Raw genomic sequence first — 24,056 nt, forward strand, 5'->3', positions numbered from 1 at the left:
ATTGGTGAAGGTGCAAGAAACCCGACTCTTTAACCCATGAAAGGAAGTCCCCCATTCAGACCACCCTGGATCAAATTGTGCTAAACTGCGATACATTTTTCAACTTCAAGCGTGTTTGTGTTTGCGGCCCCCGGGGGACGCGGCTGCAGTTTGCTTCTGGCCGGGCCCCTGCAGCGGCAGCTCTTCTAAAAGGTGGACCTCAGGACTGCTTTTTTTGAGCCCGCAACACATTTTTCACACTCCACCAAACACGTCGAATACTTCGGGCAAACTGCCTCAGTCAAACTCTCGTCTGTGAAAATAGCCTCAAATAAAGTGCATAAGTGGAAAATGGAATAGAGGAGGACCAGCAGGGGTTTCTGCACACAGGATCCAGCTAATATACCCCCTAGAGATAAAGTTTATCTGCATCTCTCTGTGGATAAGAGGAAAAGGATAGTGGAAAGGATGGCTTAATTTAAAATAGTAGTAGTCAACTCAAGTGTTAAACAATTATGCCTTGTTCCTCCTTCAGGCTGCCTAGACGTATTTTCATTATAAGCATGGGAATGTGTGTACAAGACAACAGTAGGCGTTCAGCACTTTATGCCTGTATCCATATCGCCTTTATTAGTGCTACAAATAAAGCAGAGGCTTTTTCTGGTAAAAATAATAGAGGAGGGAGAGACGGGTATGAGCTGATTTGAAGTGACACAGGAGGAGAGAGAAAGAGTGAGGGATATTTGTGCAGGAAAAAAAAAAGATAAGGAAAAAGACGAAAAAAAAAAGATGTGTGCTGAGTGTGAGTAAGAGAAAGTGACAGATCGCCTGGCCGATTTAGGTCAGCAATCAGAGCGCCGCTACTGTCTGTGAGGTTCGCTGTGTGCGTGTGTGTATGCGTGTGTGTGTGTGTGTGTGTGTGCGCGTGGCTGCGTTTTGTAGGTGTTTGCATGATGCTTGCGTGACTGTCATGTTTGCGAGGCGGCGTGTTTGTGCCGATGTTGTTTGTGAGAGTCGGCCGGGGTGGCAGCGGTGTTGGGGTTGATTGCATGAGTGAGTGTGAATACTTCTCTTCTGCTAAAGGTCAGACAAGAAGAATACCTCCCTAATTGGATTGGGCCTGGTTAACAATGTATGATTCATTTAACCTTCCTGCACTGTCTATGCGTCCACACTGGCACGGTTACGCAAACCGCTCTCGCTCGGCTGTCACGGCTCCACAAAAACAAAGTCGGCATTGTGCTGCGGCCGCCCGCGTCTTCCAGGACGGCGTGAGCGCTGATAATCAGGCAGAGGGGGTGTTTAAACCAAGCGCACCTTTAGGCTGACCTCTGCCATCAGTGGAGCATATTACCCTGCTAATATAGCCTTGATTTAGTGCTCAAGGTTCATGCAAACATGACCCCTGATCAACATAATGAGCATGTTCACACAGACAGATGTTTGGACCCTGCATACAGACATGCAGACATGAGGTGTGTGTTTGCTTTCACACGCTGATGAACTTAATGATGAAAGTTTTCTGGGTAACCCATCTGTTCGCCATTTTGGGAAATATATATGCTGCCTTTGTAAGATGGAGGGGGAAAAATGCCTGGAGCAGAGGGGAGTTAGCCGACCGTAAAGACTGGGAACAGAAGTTAGCATCGCTCTCTCTGAAATTAAAATTGTTATTTAAAAATTTGGATCCCGGGGTGATACCAACCAAGAACTCCTTTTTTTCATTTGACTCTTTGTAGTCAAAGCGGCAGCCTATTTCTTCTGTCTTCACTCCTTTTTTCATAGTTACATTTTTCAGATCTTCAAAAAACATAAAACAACGTAAACCTGAGTAAATGATTGAAGTAATGATTCTTTCAATTAAGGGGAAAATCTATCCAAACCATCCCAGCCCATTGGGAAAAGTAAACATAGCGTGACATTTGATTTAAACTTTTAGACATGGCACACTATCTTTCTGAAGGTTTTTACACTTTGGGCATAGTCAGCAGTAATACGTTTGCTTAGTTTGTGGTGTTGAATCAAAGCTCAACTGTTAGAAGATCCAAATTGTGGCAAAATAAAACCCACACCATTATCTTACCACCATGATGTATTTTAACGTTTTCCTTTGATACAAGTTTAAAAACATCACAGGCGAGCCGTTTTTGGAGTTGTATTGTGTGAAAATATTTCTGAAGTGAGCATTTGTTTGAAAAGCTGTCATCATTAGCGTGTTTAGCTTTCAGACTTAACGAGGTTATGAGTTCAGTTTCAGAAAGTTTTCTAGCCACCATCAGATTCTCTGAATCAGCCTGAGACATCTGAGAATTTGTTGTTTCATTTGGGAGGATTTCTAAGTTTGAACAATTAGCCGCTTATGTTAGCATCATCATGCTAATGCTAACATCATCTAATGCTGCAGAACTCAGATCTGGTAATGATGAACATTTTTTTAGCAAAGAATATAGTTCCAGCTATAGAGCATAAATACACGATATCCAACATTTGCACCCTAATTTTTTAAAGTTTGCATTTTGTCCCTTTCTTCTTCCAAAAAAGCAACCAATCTTAAATTGGATAATCTTTTTTTATTCTTTGTAGTATTTTGCTGAGTTATGAAGATAAATGGGAACAAAAAGGGCTACATATGATGTATATTTCAACCTAATTGCACAATAATCCCTGAGGATTTTATATTAGCCTCCACTCTTTCAATTGATTGTGGGTCTGAGCCACATGTGCGTTAGTTGACTGTGATGAAATTACATATTATGCCCATCAAACCAAAATAGCTCCAAGCAAGCAACCTCCCACAAGTATATATTATTTACTGGAATCATAGAACCACATTTCCTTACAGTAAACTACAAGCGGATTATGGAAAATTACTTTAAATTAGTGGCTGTCAAAGCTGGAGCAGAACATCTAGCTGGCGAATAGAAGTGAAATGTCCATCATCCCCTGGACAGTTCGTCCTGAGTTAAAGCTACAAGAAAGCTCAAGTAAAATAGATGAAAAAGTTAAAGATAATCACAAAATTATTCCCTAATATCTTCCTCGTTTAAAACTAAAGTATTGCATAATTTGGCAAACTGTAGCTGAGCTAAGATCTCTATATCTCTCAAAACTGAACTGTTGCTTTAAGAGGAGGAAGGGTACACAGTTCTGCTGTTTTTGAGTTTTTTATTTTTTATTTTTAACCCAGAAGCAGGCATGATCTTTTGGCATGTGAGAGACAGATTATGGTGTTCTTGCCACACAATTGGAGCCAGCAGCTGTTCTGCAGCAGAAGATGGGGAAGGAAGAGTACCGGCAAGAGAAAGAATAGTGAGCCGAGAGTGTAAACCGTAGGGGAAACTGACAAGCTCGGATAATTTGAACACGCAAGAAAAAGAAGACCGAGAAGAAACGACCGAGGCAGGGGGAAGGCTCGGTTGTTGGACGGGATAAAAAAGAAAAGTTCTATTTTTTTTTCCTCGCTCGCTGCAAGGAGACAGTATGGGAGACAGTGTTGACACTCAGCGGAGCAAGAGGGCCTATAGCTCAAAGACACAAGGACAAACAATCAGCTGCAAATCCTTTTCACCCACCATTTAGGCAGCCCTAATTACCCCAAAAACGCCACAAAGAACGTCATTATCGCTCTTTGCTCGTGTGTGTGTGCTGTGTGTGTGTGTGCGTGGCTCTGTGCTCCACTTGTTTATTGCAGAGTGATTCATTAGCGGGCCTCGCTGTTTGCTTGTTCTCGACTAATCGCCATTGTTGGGAGATACTTTAGGTACGTTTCACAAATACAACAAGGCTTTTTCTGCAGTTTTGTAAAACATTCTTTGCCCCGCTCTCACACCTTTTGATTTTATTCACACTCCCTCTATTGATCATTCCTCAATAACCATTGGACAGCTTGAGAACCTAAAGTAGAAATGCCAAAGTTTCATGATGTCATGCTTTCAGCCTGCTGAGCATCAGCATGCAGCAACAGCTGGATAAGATTCTAGAGTGGCTCTGATGTTTCCTTTGAAAACTCGTCCTCTAAACTGTAGGAACCTTCTGACAGAAAATTTTAGCTGTTTGAAAACAATAACTTTTGAAAAACTTGTACGTTTTTCCACTTTCTCTCTCTCTCTGTGTAGAGCTTAGATCGGACCTGTCCGGAGTCCATATGGAATATGTCCAAGTCCGATCCGACTCGAATAATTAACTTTAATTATAGGCCCAAGCCCAAAGTAAACTTGACATTATTTAATTACAACTAACCTGCTTTTGTTTTTCGTCCGTAATTTAAGTAAACAGTGTAACTTCTCCCGTTTTTAGCTTTTGCTTGACGTCTTCCAGCTCCACTTTGTCGCTTGTTGTAGCCACAGGTTGAGTCGAGTGCAAATCATCCGGGAAGTGTGATTGAAAGGATGCTGGATCAGGGTTGCAGTCTGATTAACTTCTGCACCATACTTTCTTTTTCTATTTCCTCAAAAGGTTCAACTGTCCGTTCCTCGTTTTAGGCTTTAATAAGTAGATTTACACATTCAAATTAGTCTATGTTGTCAATAAGGAAGGAAAGCAGTCACCTCCCTTCATCCAGCTGACTGGGAGAGTGTGGCAACAAGTTGGGGAGGGGCAACGTTGAGAACTTTAAATACCTGGAAAAATATCCTGGTCACTCTATCACACAGAAAAACTGATGCCAAGTGATATTTGTAAAGTAGTTTTTAAAGCTAAAAGCTTCGGTGGAGCTCTTGGTCCGGATGTTGTTTGGGTCCGTATAGGTCTGTGATGTGTCATTGGACCAGACTCTGGGCTTCCTGAATGCTGCAGGAAGTAGAACCTCCAGCGACTGATGCACTGCCGGGTTTCAGATGAAGATGACTTCAAGTCGTCCCCGAAGCTTTAAAATTAATCCTCTCCTCTCCCTCCGGAGTTCGAGTGGAGGGTGGTGGTGGTGGTGGTGGGGGGTTTGTCATCCATATTGGTACCACACATCTGCTGCTGCAGCATGTGCTGATTATATATTGATGAGGGAGGTGGTTCGGATAATTGAACGCCCTCATCAGGGCTTCTGGTCTTCTTATTCCACTTCAAGCCATCTGAAGATGGTGTGTGTGTGTGTGTGTGTGTGTGTGTGTGTGTGTGTGTGTGTGTAATGGCCTTTTGTCCGCCTGTATCTGCCCCCTCCTGGGCCCCCAGCTCCAGCTTTAAATCCAGGTCCCAACCACGGCTCCAGCCCCACTAACCACTGGTTTAATATATGCAATTAAGAAGCTAATTAGAGTAATTAATTCAGCCGGGGCCGAGGCCCAGCCTGGCCCCTATTCACAGCGTTGGAGCTGCCATAATCCTTCCCCTCTCTGCTCACATACACCAGCCACACAAAGAATAACACACACTCAGACACCGCCATGCCCTCATTATGAGCGGACTCTTTGTTGGCTCTTTCTATGTGTGTGTGTGTGTGTGTGTGTGTGTGTGTGTGTGTGTGTGTGTGTGCGTGCGTGCGTGCGGTGCCAGAGAAGTCGAAGATGAAGAAAAGGTTGTAAATAAAGACAGAGAAAAAAGTGAGGCAGTCATTTCGGCATAATGAGCGCAAACAGTGAACTAATTCATGGGCACCTCGGAGCCTCGCTCGCTCGCTCCGCTGCTCTCTTGGTGGCGCTGCGAAAGAAGAGGGCCTCGTTGTGGCAAATGGCTTCTTACCTCATCTGTAGCAACAGTTCTGCTCCGGAGGCCAGCCGTCTGGGAGGAAAGCGAAAGTTTAATGGAGAGTTCTCGCTCCCCCACTTTCTTTTTTTTCTTTTTTTTATTGGCTTTGCTTTTTTTATTTTTTTTTTATCCATGTTTGTCCTTTTTGGAGATTTAAGAACTGCTTTTACACTCCTGACCTTGGCTGTAGAGCTCCTCTACATTAATGCATCTCCATGCTAAATCACAAGGAGATTTAATTAAAACCGGAGTGTTCATATTTTTTATTTTATTTCAGTGTAACAAGACAAACAGCGCAGTTTCATGAGTCCTCCGTGATTCATGCTCACAACGTATAAAACCTTTTGATTGCGTTTGGCTCGTCTTGTGTGTTTTCTCTTTCTTTTTTATTTTTTTCAGAGAAGGAAGAGACTTAAGCAGTTCCAGGTTTGTTATTTCTGGAGTGTGATTAGGAAACGTGTGATGAATCCAAGATTAGAGCAGCGGGACAGATTTACAGTATTTGGAGCGAGCGGGGTTTAAAGGGATTACCAATAAAAGTAATCGAAGAAGTTTTGGCTGCGCCTCCAAGAAAGTCATTTTTAAAAAAAAGGGGGTCGCCAGCGTGACACAGAGGGACGCCTTAGTCACAGATTATTTAAGGGTTTGTGAGATGATTCGGCCGGTTTTCAGGGATTTCTTTTGCGCTCTTTCTTCGCCGTTCTCCTGTGGAGATGATATTTTTAGCTGAGTACACCTCGGAGAAAACACTGAGGGGCACTCACGTTTGCTCAGTGAGAGTAAACATTACATCTAACTTATTCGAGGGTGTTTTTCACTGCATGAGCTCATCTTGTTTGTGAGATTTTTCCCAGTCAGTTTGTGAGTGGAGATATCAGCCATCTGCCAGATTTTTGGCATCAAAATAAGAAGGAAAGGCTTTAAAGAGCTTCTGGAAGTCCTTAGAGGTAAAACTAGTTGGCTGGTGATCCTACAGGAACTACAAAGCAACACATTTCCACCGTCACTGACGAATATGGCTTTTTACAACAAAATTGCTCATTTGACCCCGTTAAAAGTTTGACTTTTACGGTGGGAAAATCTCTTCGCCTTACCACGTCTGCCACCCTCTCTCTGAACTCCCTGCTCTCTACGTTGCTCTTTCACCTCCTCTTTTCGTTCCTCGACGACTGTCAAAAGGAGCATGAGACGGTAAGAACACATCTGCTCTTTTTGCTGCGGGTAAACAGGAAACACGACGGCTTTAAGCGAGGCAGGATTCACAACCCGGAGTAAAATCCGCTAATGGAGGGTTTTCTAAAGGTTTTCATGTTTCTTCTTCAGGTAACGATGAGTGAAAAGCATTCTGATCAAGTTTGATTTTTTTTTTCATACAAATAAATGTAGAAATACAGTTTAAACTTTGGAGTACATTTATTCAGTGGAGGAAAAGCGTATGAAGGATATAATTACGCCATAATTCTCCACGTGTCTAATTTCAGCTTTGCTTTTTAAAGTTTTGAGTAACTTTTTATTTTTCATTTTATTTAGTAAAAATTACATAAATAGTATTAGAAATGGGAAAAACAAGAGAATAAAGCATTAAAATGCACTAAATACACGTTGAATGCCATAAATTATGATATAATGGCTTTTTGACCTTCTCCATCACAATAATCTAAAATAATATAAATGTCTGCTTCCTTACCAGTATTATTACTACACAATATGACTAGTGAAACTTCAAGCTGAACAGTTGACAATAAACTCATACAACTAAAATATGCAGTTTTAATTATTAATTCCAGTTAATTATTTGTTTACATCAGCATAATCTCACTCTGAAGAATTATGAAAAGTTCAACCTTTGATTTGAGGAACAAAAAGGGGGGAAGGGGGAAATATCCTATGCTTACTTTTTGCAAAGTCATCCGAACAATTTTTGTAATTTAAACTGTAATATAAATTTCTAAGTTGCTATTCACAGCTTTCTGTTCCTGCAGTGTGTAAATGTGATGTGACACAGAGGGCCCATATCTTTCAGACTAGTTGTAAAAATGCGTAACACTAGAAAACGAGTAAAGGAGAAATCAGAAAACGTCTTCAAGGAAATGGCTAAACTTCCTCATATCTGCCATCAAAGCAGCTGTTGAAACATTTAAACCAACAGAAACTTTTAACAATGAGACTGATAAGAGATCAAAGTTGATCCTTCCTGCCAGTTAAGATACTTCAGTTGTTTTAAAAAATATTTGTTTCTATTTTAAGGGCCAAAGTAAAACCACATCACACACATATATATATATATATATATATATATATATATATATATATATATATATATATATATATATATATATATATATATATATATATATAGATAGTTATATATATAGATATATAGTTATATATATAGATATAGTTATATAGTTAATAGAAATAGAAAGCCACTTTCTGACATTTTTATTTGCTAAATAACAGAATACAAAACTAGTAGTAAAGACAATAAGAACTAGTAAAGGTAAATATTTAAAAATAATTTAGACTTTAATTATGCTTCAATGTATTAATATCATTATTTAGACTAAAATAGTTGCATGTTTTAAGTGTAGAGTGCGATGGGAGCGCCCCGTACAATGGAATCTGTTCGGGTTCGATTCCAGACCTCAGGATTGTTGCTGCATGCCTTCACTCCTTCCCTCTCCTTTCCTGTCTGATTAATGCCTGCAAAGTCTACTTCTGTGGAAAGTAAAGCACAGGATTTCTTGATGATTTTCTCTTGTTTCAGGCTTTAAGGAGTTAGGCCACTGCTTATAATCAGTTAATATCTTTTAAACATAGTTGTGGCATGTAATAATGCTCCACCGTTTTGTATTTGTTATACAGGCTGCACCGGTTTATCCTAGCCTCTCGTTTTTCACCCACCTCGTCAGACTCGGCTCTTGTTTTTTTCACGCCGTTAGTGTGATCTTATCAGGCCGATAAAGTTTGCTGAACTCGAGGTGACACAAAGAGACAGTTATCTTTCAGCAGTCGGGTGAAATAAACTCCACATCAAACAGGCGGGAACGCAAACAAACGCTAATGAGAGCAGGTTTTTCCAGTCCCGCGTTAAACCAGACATCAGTGGATGATTTAACTTAAGCAAACGGGACTAGAGGGAGATTAAACAGTAACACACACAAACACACGCACGCACACACACACATATTTAAGGGAGGAGATGCAGACAGACTGCAACGCAGATGTTATTCCCATGCATTTACCTCGAGATATGCTTCTGAGGTGCAAATGAGATTAACAGGCACAACTGTAAACACGCTTATGCTAAAGGTAGAGCTGGATGTACGGAGTGCAAACACGCCCACATGTCTGCACACACCCGACCGAGGCAGAGACAGACCGGCAAACAGCGGAGCACGTAGTTTTAGGCAGGCTGCTTTAATCACAGAAGAGCTAAACAAACACCACTATCATCAATCTCCACACACACACACACGCACACACACACACCCCAATACAAGAAGTGTACGTTTCCAACACATGCACCGACGGTATATAACTGCCCCCACTGCTTTCCCCTGTCCATCATCTTCCCCTTCATACTCAGCCTCTCTTCTTTCCGCTTACTCTCTTCCTGATCTCTCCCTCGAGCTGTATGCAGGCACAGATGTCAAGATGTATTATTTCGGCTGGCTGGCTCCCATGTTTTGTGTACATATGTGTGTGTGTGTGTGTGAGTGTACGAGCATGTGTGTGTTTCTCCTTCTTTCCTGTTTTGGAAGCAAGAATAATATTGCGTAGGGGAGCAGGGATGTAGGTGAGGAGGGTGAGAAAGAGAGACTGGCCTGGTAAAGATTAGTGAAACATTTCAGAACCTGTATTACATTACAAAGGGCACCGCACACACAAACACACGCTTGGGCACGCACACATGCACGGAAACACACACATGCAGTTTGCTGGTATTATTGCTTCGGTTCAAGGACATTTAAGGAAAACACGTCACATGCACACAGTGGCATGTTGTGTTGAATCTGTGGTGATCCATTAGAAGGACCTCCGTGCTCGGCAGCTCGGTCTTGGCTGGTACATTTAAACATTTAAAAGTGTGTGTGTGTGTGCGTGCGCGTGTGTGGATGGATGACATAACAGCTGGTTGACAGAGTGGCGTTCAACAAAAGAAGAAACCTTAAGGGAGGATGAGAAGAGACGTTTCTCTTTGTTCCCCCTGCTGCTTTATTCACTTAAAAATGCTTCTCAGTAAATCAGAAGAACATGAATTTTTTTTCTTGTTTTTTAATTCAAAAATCAAACTTGTGTGTCATTTAAAGTGATTACAGGCAGGGATATAGTTTTAAAGGTTTATGAAAATTGAATTGTTACGTAAAAGTAATACAAGAGGATTTTAAAAAGTAGAAATGTTGACCCAGGAATAGTTTTCATCCCTAATGCTTTTATACCCTTCCCTCCCATAGTGTTTCCTTCCACTTAACTTTCCATTTACATGTCAGCATTCTAAACATTTGACATTTATTTATTTTTTTTGCATGAGACTAGCTAAACTAACTATAAAAAGATTGTAAAGCACAATGCCACTCTGCTGTGTGCTGTGGAAAATCTGCACTCAATAAAAATGAGGATAAAAGAAATGTTGAATGCGCTTTGCTCCACTTTCATCTCCACTCCGCACTTACCCCTGCTGCTTATGCACCATTTTCTGCTACACACTTTAACTTTCCATTAATGTGGCTGGATGCAGCTGCACTCTGTGACAATTTGAGGGCAATAATAACAACACAGATGTTGCATCATGGACGGGTTTCAATCTTCGTAGTCATGAGAACGACTGCTTACTAACCTGCAGTCCATCATTATTAAATCCACCAACAAGGAGGGAAATCCATAAAGAGTAACAGGTAAAGAAGATGGTTTGCTTTCAGGATTATGTGCTCCCTGACCGCTGGAAACAGGCATTGGTTCCCTGAAACTCTGCAAGAACAAAGGATGGAAGGATCCATAAATTGTTGACATTTTTGAGAAACAGAATTTCAGGTTTTTATTATCTTTAAGTCACAATAATCAAAATTAACATTAAAATTAAGCTTATATCATATCATACTTTTTATTGTATTAAATTGATTTGAATAAACTTTTCAATGGTATTCTGATTTAGTGAGTCTATTCCACACATTAATGTCCTGAAACAAAGTGCAGCCTCTGACACAGACAATAAAACTAAAACAATCAGAATCTGCAGTAAAGACCCAAGTATGTCGCTAAAGTCACACAGTTAGTTGTAACTGCTCTGTTATACAACTACAACAATGCTGTGCTACAAAAAAAGCTTTGATCGAGATTGCATTAATAAAAAAAAAAAAAAAGAGAAAGTAGCTTAACACGCCGATGCCACAGTTGACCCGGTGGCAGGGGATTAATGCATCAATCATGAACCACAGAACCCGTGTTCTGGCTCAGAAACCTGTTATTTTATCCTCATCTAACCTTGTTTCTCCTGCGTGCATCAACTGTGTACCATCTAATACAAGTCTAAAATCCTCCTGCAACAGCCGTGCTTCACAAATGTTCCTTTTTATCTCTGACTAATGACGACCGAGCCGAGGGTCTCGAAAACAGGAGAAGAAAAGGATTCTGGAAAAAGTTTAATTTCCCAAACTTTAATCTGTGTCTTGTTTTCTATGAGATTTATAAATATCTTATACATACTTTATTTCTGGATTCATCAGAATTGAGACACAGATTTCTGGTTTGTAAACTCTGTCTTTTATACTTTTTGCAAATTTTGCACATTTTTGTTATCAAATAAATATAAAACCTCTCAGTCTCTTCGGAGTCTTCAATGTAGGGAAATGCATTGCTATTATTTTTTTAATAAATAATATATAATAATATTTTGCACATCTTTACCAGGGAGATTCAGTACTGTTTTCAAGTAAGGAAACTTAAAATCTCGGCTTAGACTTCGTAGATTTTGCTCATAAAATCTTATCAACTGGTTAAACCTCAGAGAAAACCAGTTATATGTCTGAGCCGGTAAAAAAACTGTTCAGTGCGTCTCCACTTGCATCACTTTGTTGAAATGGAGCTGCTACATATCTTCAGGTTCCACCAGAAACACTCTAAACTATCTCGAAAAACTGTGCAAAGCTTTCAGCCGGTCCAGCATTTGCCCACCCACAAGTAAACATTTGATTTTTTTGTTGCTCCATATCTCCTCTCAGATCCAGACCCAAAACATTTTTTCGTCCCATTTTCTCACCACCAGCCCAGCCGGCAGGAGAAGGCAGCCAAGAGTCTCAGCAGCCGAGCTTAATGATGAATTATGCAGATAAAACCTCTGTTGTGGAGCATTTAAGCTAAATCTTAAATAAACTTTTCCCTCGATGGCGAATGCAATCGTCTCAAAGGTCTTCAGCGTGGGTCGGGTCACGCCTCTGCAGTGGGCAGAACTGGAACACTTTATCACCGCGCAAAGTGACGGGAATAATTAGTTTTCTGCATGTGCGTGTTTCCATGTAAGTCTGCTGCAACGGGCGACCCTCAAAGGTACACATGTTTATTAGATGGTGGACCTCAAAGCTGCTTTTAGCCTCATTAAAGTGTTTGATTGTGCTGCACTTTCTTCCTTGAGCGCATCATTTATCACATGCGCAAACAAACACGCTTGTGTTCCAGTGGCTGGCAGGTTTTTGTCCTGTCTTAGCTCTCTCAGTGTTCATTAAAAGCTTTAATTAGACTGATGGGTGTGTGTAATTACAGTCTTTAAGATGTAGAGCTCCTCTGCAGGCCCACTTTCTCACTGCCTGCTTCCAGAAGTCATTGGGAAATCATACAAGGCTGTGTGTATTTAGAAACATTAACCTCCCGTAAGTTCCGTCTTTGACATTTGCCATTAATATCACCCGGAAAGGAGTGACATTTATGAGGCCCGCACTGCTTATAGCCTTTGCCTGTCTTGGATTTTTCTTTCTCTTATTTTTTCTTTCCAGTCTTCCTCCTCCTTCACACGCTGGCTTCTGCTTTCCTTTCTCTTAATTTAGAAACCTGTCCCTTGTCTAAGCCGCCATCTTCCCGGCCGCTCCGGCTCACTTTCTCTCCCTGCTACGTGTTACAGATCGCTGTCACGTTCCTCCCTTCAGACCGCTGACCCACTTCCCTCCTTTTCCGCATCGTTTCCAGATTCCTGTTTCGCCAGACGATTGTCCTTCAACCATGCAACTCTTGTCCTCCTCCCAGTGCCCTCTTTTCCATATTTCTGTTACCTGAAAAGTCCTTAGAACCTCTCACAATCGTGGAATTTAGAGATTCGAAAGGCTGCTTGCTCAATGCAAAAGTCTTTACACCCCTTAAAGTAATTCAGACTTTTTTATGTTACAGCTAAATGTTTTATCAGACTAAAAACAAGGTTGACCTTGTTAGAAAAACTTAATATGGGGTATTAAAAAATCTGAAAAGTGTGGCAGGAATTTATGTTCCTCCCCCCTGAGTCAAGAAAGTGTTTGGGGTAAAAATGTTTTGCAGTTTTGCTCAACAGGGATCTGATATTTTTGCTAAAATTTCATTGCAAAATCTCTTCAGTTCAGTCAGATGTGACCTTGAGCATCTAAAAACAGCAAGTCTTTGAGTTTTGGCACAGATTCTTGGTTGAAATTAAGGTCTGGACTTTGACTGGACCATCTTGACAAATTATGATGCTTCACTCTAAACCATTATGTGCTTATAGACGTTTTCCTGTTGGAAGTTGAACATCCACCCCAAGACTTTTACCAGGACTGTCCTGTTTTTAGCTGTGACCAGGTGTCTGCTAAGCATGATACTGCTGCGACTGCTCCACCATAATGTCTTTCATGCAGCCAAAAACAGTTCTATTTAGGTCACCACACCTTCATTGGATTGTTTGCCATGTTCCCCCGAACTGTAAGTGGGATTTCTGCTCCTTTGTTAGCTGCTGCTCCAAAGGAATGCTAACTGTTGTGCTTTGTTTTGATTTTAAAGCACAAGACACAAAACAGTGTCACCGAATGTCTGCCAGTTGCTGAACCCTAAATAGCCTTTTCCGGCCTTTAGCAACCGTTGAGTCAAGTTGCATTCCCAGCATTCCTTAATCGGTTTCACACCAGTCTGCTTGTGGAAATCAACATCAACTTCGGCAGCGAAGTTGAGTCAAAGTCAGTCTCAATAAGAAAATCTCTATGTCTTGTAGAGAAGTTTTGGCTTCGGATGCACGCACAGTTCCAAGGTTTGTGTTTGTCGTCGTCGGCTGGCTTTGCAGAGAACTCGCGCGCCGTGAGGGTTGCCTAAAACATGTTTCGCAGCGAGGCGCCAGCGACGTAATCCTCCAATGACAAACAATGTCACAGTCAGGTTCTGCTTGTGAGGAAGCCCCCACTAAGAGTGGGAAACATTAGGGCAGTAATTGAAAGGAGAGGAGCTTCGGGGAGAAGAAAGTGATTGCTGCAGCAGATGCCTTATTGTGTTTTTTTTTCTTCTTCTCTTACGATGTGATGAAAGGATGATGGGGTGACAGGAGACAAGGAGCTGCGAGTTAAGGCGGAGTTATCTCTTGTTTTCCTCCTCGCTGCACTGAATTCATGCCTAAATTGAGCCAGTAAATCAGAATAATGTGAGTTTTTCTGTAGCGATCTTGTACTCACACAGGTGTGTAAGTTTCCCTTGCTTTCCTGAATTTGTGAATGTGGGAGTGTGAGGCGTTTGGCGGGAGAGTCAGTGGAAGTGTTTGGAGGACAACACAGTGGCCCAAAAAACACAGCAGGATGACTAATGAAGGTATTACTCAAAGATGGATGCCACACCACTCCATTATTTAGGACTGTGGTTTGCTGTTGTGTGTGTTGGGCAGTTCTACCAGCACATTTGAGTGTGTGTGAGAACAGGGACATTAACAATTTGTACATTTTATATCACATTTGTGTGCATATTAGTGACAATTATCAATATTATCACATATTTGTAAAGTTGCGTTAAAATGAAACCAAAATCAACTTGTTTTGGCTTCGTCAGACCGTAATTGATTCTCCAAAAGGGTTGTAAAATATTACAGCCAGAACTAGATGTGTTCTTTGAAAAAACAAAGACTTCAGTATATAGAGAAGATGAGAGATCACTGACAGACATAGATGGAGGACTGAATTTCGCTATAAGCTTCTCTGATCGGTGTTCTTGTCTTTTCAATCCATTTGAAGAAACTTTTTGCTTCCATTATGTCATAGTCCCATGATTTCTCTAGTTACTGATGATTCCTCTACCACTTCCACTTTATGCGCTGGAATTGTTTGTACCCTTCCCCTGATTGATACTTTTATACAGTTGTACCATTTTACAGACTCTCTGCAAACAATTGCTTCAACTAGAGAACCAGTCTTAAGATAATCTGAGTAGGACAGTAGAGCTTTATTTCCAGTTAATCAAATTCAACAAGGTTGTAGTTTAAAAAGGTGCTTCAACAAAGTATCAGTTTTAAGGGTGCATGTTTTTAGCAACAGGTTAATGGATGTTTTTTCTTGTTTTTGTTTACATTTCTTCTCCTATCAGATTAATTTTTCTGTTTAATCGAGTCTTTGCTTCGCAAAACCTTGTATTTTAACAGAAATCCATTGTACTTTAATTTAGTGGTGATGCAGTTACCTGGAAGGTTTGGTAGAAACCGATAAATACACAACGGCATCTTACGTCAGTGATGCAGCACCTGTTGGAAAATCTAGCCTTATTACATTAATACTAACCGAGAGAAATGTTGTCACTGATAACTATAATCATACAATGCCTATGTAAAAGTGCAACCGCCTTAATAAAAACCCTGAATGGTCCAGTTGAGCTTTGAAGCTCGTTTGATACGAACTTGGCATCAAAGTGTCTCTAAACTTTCATTTTATGAGCAACAATGTTGACTTTTCTACATTGTTGCTCATAAAGTTCATGGGTTGTAGAATTAGTTATACCACACAAGAAGAACTTTATTTTATAAACATGTCAGTGGTGTATGGTAGCTTGTAGCTGTTTCCATTGCCAATGTGTGCAAAACTTTGTTGCTATTCCAACTGCAAAAAAAAACTATTTTGCAATTGTGTTGTAATGCAAATAAAATCACTTGTGAACAAGGCAAGAAGTCATTTAAAAATATTGCCTGCCATGATTTTCCCACCACTTCTTGTTGTTTTCTTTGTCTTTTACGCCAGTAGTAACAGCGGGTTGTTGATCACATGACTTGTGTGGTGTGAAAAAAGTCTTTTTTATTGCAGTTTCAAAAAATATGTCAGTTTTGATACAACCAAAGAACCCACTCCATTCTATTGGAAAACCTTTTTGTCGAAAAGCGTGTTTTTTAGAAATTGATGTATTCCCATTAAGCAAATATATTTTAGTAATTCCAATTTTCGTACTTATATGGTCAATGGAAATGCAGCTCATGTCGCCTGTAGGTACATCAGGTGTCATAAAAAATATACATGTTCAGTGAATAGATGACTAACTTTCCCAGTAGTGAGTGCTGTTTGTCCTGTACGTCTCTTCCTCTATCTGTGCTGTAATCAATGGTGACATGTCAAGGTCGTATCGCTCCGTCCTCTTCCCGCCCCACTCTCTCTTAACCCTACCAGCTTAGATGGAGAACCGATGGTGACACAAAAAACACCCTGCACATCGGGAAGACAGGAGCAGTGACGGACTTTGCGAGTTTAACCCACATCCAGGTGGCCGCAGGAGGAGCAGACAACCAGAGGTGTTTCGTTTTTATTCTGGGACCGACCTGGGAATAAGAGAGGCGGCGAAAATAAAATAACTCGCCGAAAAAAGCAGGGAGAGACAGTGAGAAGGAAGCTATGACGCCGGCGCTGACCCATTTCTCCAGGCCTCAAGTGTTGTTCCTGATATAATGGAGAACGGCTAACCCGCTCGCACGCGCGTGCGCCAGAGCCGAAGACGAATAGGCGCCGCCAGCAGACACCAGCAGATGAAGATGTGTATAGACATGCACTACGAAGTTCTGCGCACAAATAGATTCCATGTGAGCACTTCAAGCCTTCCCTCTTATTCTGTGTGACTGCTGCAAATCTAGCATCACCTCCACCAGCACAGGAAAACATCCCACTGAGACGCTGAGACTTGACCGTGAACTCGTTGGCCCGCTCCACGGGTTCCGCCAGCTCAACTCCGGCTACTCTTCCCCTCGGCTGCGACGGCGGGAATGCGCCGTGTCTAAAAAGACTTCTATACCTTTAAAATAATAATAAAAAAATCACTTCTCCAGAAGTCACTCTGGGATTCACTGATAAGTATTCATTAAGTATTGATAAGTAGTCATTGAAGTCATTCAATATCCATGCAGGTTCACACAGAAGTGCACTTGACTGAAAGTTTCTAGTAGGGTTTTGGGGGAAGTTAACAGATAGCCACTTCATAGACACACACACACCCACACACAGAATGCCCTCGCTGCCCCGGGACGGGAGCATTGACCCAGTTGTAAGGAACATTGGTCATGACTGTCCTACATGGCCGGCACTTTACCAACGTTACACAAGGCTTATCCACCCAGTCACAGGGCCTCCTTTTAACGGCCGGCTCCCTCTTTTCTTTTGCATTAGCACTTTTAGTTTATTTTTTTCCCCTCGCTGCTGCCTTTGTCCCTGCCGATCTTTTCTTTTTGCTCCATTATGCACGTCTGTGCTCTGGCAGCCACATTAAGCCGGCATGCATTAAATTCCCAGAATGGCTAGTCAGACTTATTGCACTGATGTGGCCACGATTTGTTTTCTCGTCATTTCATTAAGCCAAGAACAGGCGAAAGTAAATCAGCCTCTGTGCTCATGCCTGCTGATCACCTTCTTTACTCCGTCTTCCTGTTTAGTGCGTGTCCGTGTATATAAATGCACATGCATGCATATTTATCTTTTGAAGGCAGTAAACGGATTTAAAGATGCAGCGCAAAAATTGTTTGTAAATGTAGGGGCCAGCATACATTCATCATGCATACATCCGGCCGTAGTGCTGCTGTAAACCCGATTATGAACCAGTGGATTTGTTGCTCCTACAAATACACTATCACAGTTGTAAACATATCTGACCTCTGCCCGCGTGGAACAGGTTAGCCACACATGCAGCAGGATAATTCCCAGATGGATTATCGGCATGGCAGATGTGGGGTTTGTGTGGATTTATGCAAACTGGACCATAACAACATGCTTTGATAATGTGGAACTAAGTCACACGCAACCAGACTATCGGTTCCAGCTCCAAGTGTGCAAATGTGTCAGATGCGATGATCTGGCACCTAAGCAAAGATAAAAACCTGGAACATCACAGTGGCACAGTTGGTAACACTGTTGTTTTGTGGCAAGAAGATCCCAGGTTTCAATCCCAGCTTGGATTTTTTTTTTTAATTTATTTTTGCATGGAGTTTGTATGTTCTCCCTGTGAATGTATGAATTCTCTCCAGGTATTTCAGCTTCCTCCCAAAGTCCAAAAACAGGACAGTTAGGTTAATTAGGTACTCTATATCTGTCCAGGGTGTTTCTCCACTCCCACTCAGCCACTGAACCCTGGACATAGGCACCTCCGCCCCCCCATGTCCCTGCATGGACAAGCTGGTACAGATCATGGACGGATGGACAGACGTTTTATTCTGAAAAACAGAAGCAACTACATCTCTACTTCTGCCACAGAAATACAGAAAATTTACATTACGTTGAAGTCTATGTCCAATGTTTGAGGTAAACATTAATTAATTAATTATTATTAATATTTACGATTATAATTTTATTATGTTCTGTTAAGTACTTTATGACTACGTATTATTTTCTTTTTATATCTCTTTTTTTAATAATTTGGTTGTTTTCAAGTGCAGATCTTCCTAAGAATAGCTGGCTGGTTAATTAGTCAGGCTGTCTGCTAAAGTAGCAAAATTGCAGCCAGGAAAGCTGCTTGTAGCTTATTAGCAATAGTAGCTTTGAACTTGAAATTTTAACAAGACAATAATAAGGTTGGTGTTTCTGTAGTTTTCACACGACGACTGTTTGGGATTATCAAATATTTTCAAACAACCAAATATTTTTGTCTTCAAAACAAAGGAGAAAAAGTAGGAGCCCTTTTCAGCCAGCTGACCAGCAGTGTAAAGCAGTGCTGCATTCAGGGTTCCCACTCAGTCTGGAAAAAATATGGCATTTGATTTAAGTGTTTTTCCAGGTCTGGGTAAGTATGGAAAAAGAAAATAAAGTTGGAAATAAAACATTTGTATTTCAGGACAATTTGAATCCACCCATCTGCCCATTCCTCCATCCATCACTACATCTGTCTATTAATCAAGTCATCATCTATCCATCCGTCCGCATGATTACACATCCACACAGCCATCTGTTTATCCTCTTTTCCATCCACCCATCTTTTCTGTCCTCCCTTCCTTCCTCTTCTTCACAGTTTGTTGTTTTCTTTAGGTTCCAAACCCAAAAGTCTCAGCAATGTGAAACAATCGCAAAAATACATCGAGAAGAAAAGGCTCCGCAGGACAGAGAACATTAACGCTCCAGCTTCCTGTGTCAGGGTGTCTGCAGGTTTCAGTCGGATCTTTTCAAGAGAGAACAATTGCAATTTAGAACTTAAGCAAGATAACATATCTTTGTCAGGTGTTTTCATTTAAACGCCTTCCTGCAGTGTAAAGGCAGCCTCACAGTGGTTTCTAAAAAGGTCTTTAAGTGCCTCTTTTACAGCAAAACCTCAGTAGAAAAAAATGGCAGTTTTGGGGTTTTAGCAGGTATGTTTTCACTTTAATTGCCTAAAAATTATAAGATGCAGTAAAGCTGAATATCCTCAGACAAACTCCTTCCAAATTGGGGTGTTTGCAGCCCTGCGTCCGGAGGGTTAATAGTTTTGTCTCAGTATAATAACACCCACATTCCTGAGCCAGATTGACACATTGCCGAATAAAAAGAAGGCAAATGGCTCCCTACTGAAAACCAAAGCCAAGAAATAATTTGAAAATGTTGATGAAAGAAGCAAAGAATGAACAAACGTCCACAATTCAGATGCAACTAAATGCAATTTAAGAGCTATTATGGAAAACACGGGCCTAGTTAAAGCATGTTTGTGGTCCTTGCATCCAGAGAATATCCAACACTTTCTTTCCCATATAATTAAAATGACTTTAGGACCCAGGACGTTTTGCAGTTTTGAATCCTTAGCTTACTTCTGTAGCCTTAACTGACTGATATGGAGGCCCATGATTTATGTTTGTTACTTTGAAGGGGAAGGCAGAAGTTTTCCGGAGATTGATACGATGCGATTGGGAGTCGGCCGCTCCTCAGGCTCGCAGGAGACGCAGAAGGAGGGAGTGGGCAGACGGCAGGGGTGGGTTTGGATAGGTGGACAGTGGGTGGATGATTCTAATAGAACAGGATGGACGGAAGGAGAATAACTGCTGAGAATTAAAATGTCATGAGCATGGAGGGAAAGATCAACCGCACGCAAGCAAAGACACTGAGATCATTACCCCAGCTGTGTGTGTGTGTGTGTGTGTGGGTCTGGGGTCATATGAGCATGTATAAGGGGCTCCATGTGGGGCCCACAGTTCAAGGGAACTACATCTCTATCAGAGGAAAGGAAAAAAAATAAATAAATACAGCGCCTTGCGTGAGTTTTTTTTCTCTGAATCGTTGCGTGTCCGTCTCCGGGGTCAGCATGTGACAGATCATATGAGTTTAGCCTGTGACTCCAACATTGGCCCTGTCAGGTCCCGTCGCCTCCGGCGCTCCGTTCATGTGCAGGAGGTTGAGAGACGCAGCTTTAAAGCCAAAGGACTGAACTGGAAATGATGAGCTACAATATATCACGTCCATCAAATTGTTGTTGCTCTACTAAATCCATCAGGACAAGAAAATATATTTGAATTTCTATTGTTTTATGGTTTTACCTGTCCAGTAAGTACGTTGTGTTTAATTTTAGCGAGTTAGTCAGCCTCAGCAGGTCTTTGTCCATGAGGTACCAATCACAAAAATGATTTTAAAGTTTCCAATCCTGATTTTTATGTTTAGTACATACCAAAATCAACTCAAATGTTTTGAAAGAAGTTCAAGAATGTCTTAATTGACGCTCCAGCTGGTAGTTTTAGTTTACAAAGGGTTTGTTTGACAGAACTCACGGGATTTAAAAATACTCTGGAACAATGGAGAAGGTCCAAGAAACTCATTAAAGATTAGGAAGATTATAAACTAAGGGAAACTGCTGGACCACCAGTAAAACCAACACTATGTCAACAATTATTAAAAAAATGAGAGCCATGCTCCAAATGGACATCTTCAAGCTCCACATGGATACATTCCTCTGGAGAAAAAACGATAAATATTTGGATGAGATAAAAGGTGATTTCCCGCTTGATAGTCCAGTAGATTCTGTTCAATTGGACATTTTCAGCTGGTGCCGATCACTTTCACCATTTCTCCCGCTAGCGCTAGCCTTGCACATCTGTTTAGGTTGTATTTACCCAGAATGCCTTGCACTATAGTTCTCTTCCTGCTTTTGGGGCGGTCTCCAGTCCGCTTGCTTGCATCCACACTTGCATTCAAACCGCACAAGAGTTCACTTAAACCAAACCAAGGCTTGGGTGAGGTTTACACGCGGATCTGGTTTGGTTCAAATCAAATAAACCTATAAAAGCTACAAATTAAACTGGTTTTGATGTCCATGGTGCGTTTATATAAACTTCTGACCCAGAAATGTACTTTCTTAAACTCCACCAAAATATCTCTGGGTGCTATATCAGGCTGCTTGCCGTTACTGAGCAAATATTTCTGCGGTTCTAGATTTTTATCTGCACAAATCTCTTAAGTCATGCACATAATAAACTTATTCTGCTCTCAGACCTCTCGCATACCGTTACCTCACCGTGCACCAGAGGCGCCAATCACTCAGACATCTTTGTTTCAGGAACGTACTTGTTTGTAGCTGGTCCCATCTGTGGACCAAAACCACCACAACACAGCCAGACAGGGAGCCTTTGTCTGCAACAATAGAAGAGGAAAGCTTGCCCCGTTCGCAGCTAAAAGAACAAAAAAAAAAAAACGTATATATTGGAAGTAATGGTGTGTTTGGTGTATAATTGAAGGTGGAATGCAAGTAAAAAAAGAAAAAACAATATACTGGGCTTGTGAGTGGTTTATAAGGGGGAGCTAAAATAATGTCTGTTCTGTTCCAGCACACAACTTAATGTCTTTTGCCACCGTGGCGAGGTAATGGCTTGCGATAGCTTCGTTAGTGCGTCATAGCCAGGTTATAAAAGTGTCATAGGAGATTTATGAAGACGGTTTTAGTTACAGGAAATTTCGACGGCAAGATCCGTGCTTTTTTTTTTTTTTTTAAATAACGTAAGAAGAAGACACAGTAAGAAGCAGAGAGCGAGATTGTATCCTTAAGCGTCGCCTCAGGGGAGAGGAGATCAGGTTTTTTATGCTCTTCATCATCTAGCCTTTAATGGGAAGGATTCAGCATAGCCCGCCTTCGAGAACCTTCTGCAGAGACACACAAATAAAAGTCCCCACCAATTTTCCAGCCCACCCACATGGCGAGGCTTAATGTTGCTGTTGTTGTTCATGAAAAATCGGCACAAAAGCTAAACAGCTGGAACCCAAAAGCAGATCAGGATTTTAAAGACAAAGCCACACATTTGGTTTTATGTTGAGTTGCACAAACACACGCCAGCCTAACTAACCTCAGGATGCAGTCATGTGGCCCCCCAGCTCATAAAAAAAGCTGCTTTTACATTTCATCTCTTCCTTTTTGTTCCTCTGCTAACCTGACAAATGTGTGACGCAGATTTCTTCCAATCACTCGTCCTCGACAGAGACGCACAGGGTTCGCTCTTTCCGGCACAGCGCAGCAGCACGAGTGTCCTGACTCCAGCTATTTATTCATTCTGTTTGTTGTGTAATGTGCCTATTTGATGCAGGTCAATTTTGCTCACTTTAATCTCACTGCCATTAGAATAATAATTAAATACATAAATAAAAAACACCCCGAAACCTTTAAACTCAAAGCATGTGAGGAAAGTGAAAGGAACGAGCAACAGTCTGTTAGAAAAAAACAATGGGCAATTAAACTATCTATTGTATAAAATGCCTCCTTTGTGCCTCCAATTAGGAAAAATAAGAATAAAAAAAGCTACGCTGATGACATTAATTTAGCAGGTAAACATTTCTATTGTAGTAAGCAGAGCTGACACTGTAAAGGGAGGCACATTACCTCCACTTAAAGCCTAATGTTTCACTTCACCGGGAAGGTTTGTACTATAAAGCAACAATCGTTCGGATAAAACAGTCATTACTTTCAGCATCCAGCTGTCAGATATTTTTTTTATTCTTTCTTTTTGTCCCCCAGATTCTTAATAAAATAATTAATATAAAGATGTTGTTCCAAAGTCTTAGAGATGCACCTGTCAGGCATTTTTTTCTGGGTGACAGAATAACCCTAACCCAACATATTTGGGTCCCTTGATAGAGTTTGAAGTTATGAATCCAACAATAAAATATAAGGATCAAAATATTAACCCCATGTACGCATCCAAGCCCCTAACCTGGATCTGATTCTTCCTGAAGTCAAATCAAAGTGCACAAAACTATGTTATCTGTTGATGCGTTTAGAGTTGGGGGGAGAGAGAAATATTCACTGGGAAGAATGAATATTTAAGAATTTGATCAATCTATAATATATACGAGTTGTAGATTACTTACTGGATGTTTCGCCTTTAGGTTTCTGAACATGATTACAACTAACAAGCTCAAAAGTTCTTGTCAGAGCAAAAAAAAATTCTTTATTTTAACAATATTAAACGCTCGACATTGAGTCCAATTCCTCTCCTCAAGCTTTCAGCATGTACAGGTGAGTGAATCTTCAATGGTGCAGATGGAGTGTCTGCATAGCATCGAATGAGGTTAAATGTAGTTTTTATGAGGTCTTTGCTAGATTTGTATTGCAGTTTTGCCAAGAAAAAATAATTAATTTCTCATTGCAGTTACTTTTGTTTCTTTACAAAAAGCAGCACATCGACATGTCACCTCCGTAAAATCAATACTAGAACAGTTAACAGCAGTACATGACGATAATCAACAGAAAGGCATTTCTTCAGTTACAGTTATAGGTCATATTAATCAGACACTGCAGTCTGTGTCAAAGGTCTGTACGCTGGAATGCTGAGGCCGTGGAATGGTGATCAGATTATGAATGCTACATTATCAGCATCTTTACGCATCACTGAAACACAATGTTGCAGCACAACGGCGTTGCCAGTGTATAACATCAAAGGTTCTTTGAAATTTATGCTTAAATCCGAGTTAATTTTGCTTTTAGATACATTTTTTGGAATATCAATCACAGGAAAAGTTACAAAGGGAGAGAATCTC

The 24,056-nt window shown here is 40.9% G+C and overlaps 1 protein-coding gene across 2 annotated transcripts in view; it reads left to right on the forward strand.

The window, feature by feature from the left end:
• Window positions 1–24,056, forward strand: part of efnb3b (ephrin-B3b) — a 107,160-nt gene that overhangs the window by 61,953 nt on the left and 21,151 nt on the right. The gene's annotated exons all lie outside the window — the stretch shown is intronic.

The sequence above is a fragment of the Poeciliopsis prolifica genome, unplaced genomic scaffold (assembly GCF_027474105.1).
Source record: "Poeciliopsis prolifica strain line A6 unplaced genomic scaffold, Auburn_PproV2 SCAFFOLD032, whole genome shotgun sequence".
Taxonomy (NCBI): Eukaryota; Metazoa; Chordata; class Actinopteri; order Cyprinodontiformes; family Poeciliidae; genus Poeciliopsis; species Poeciliopsis prolifica.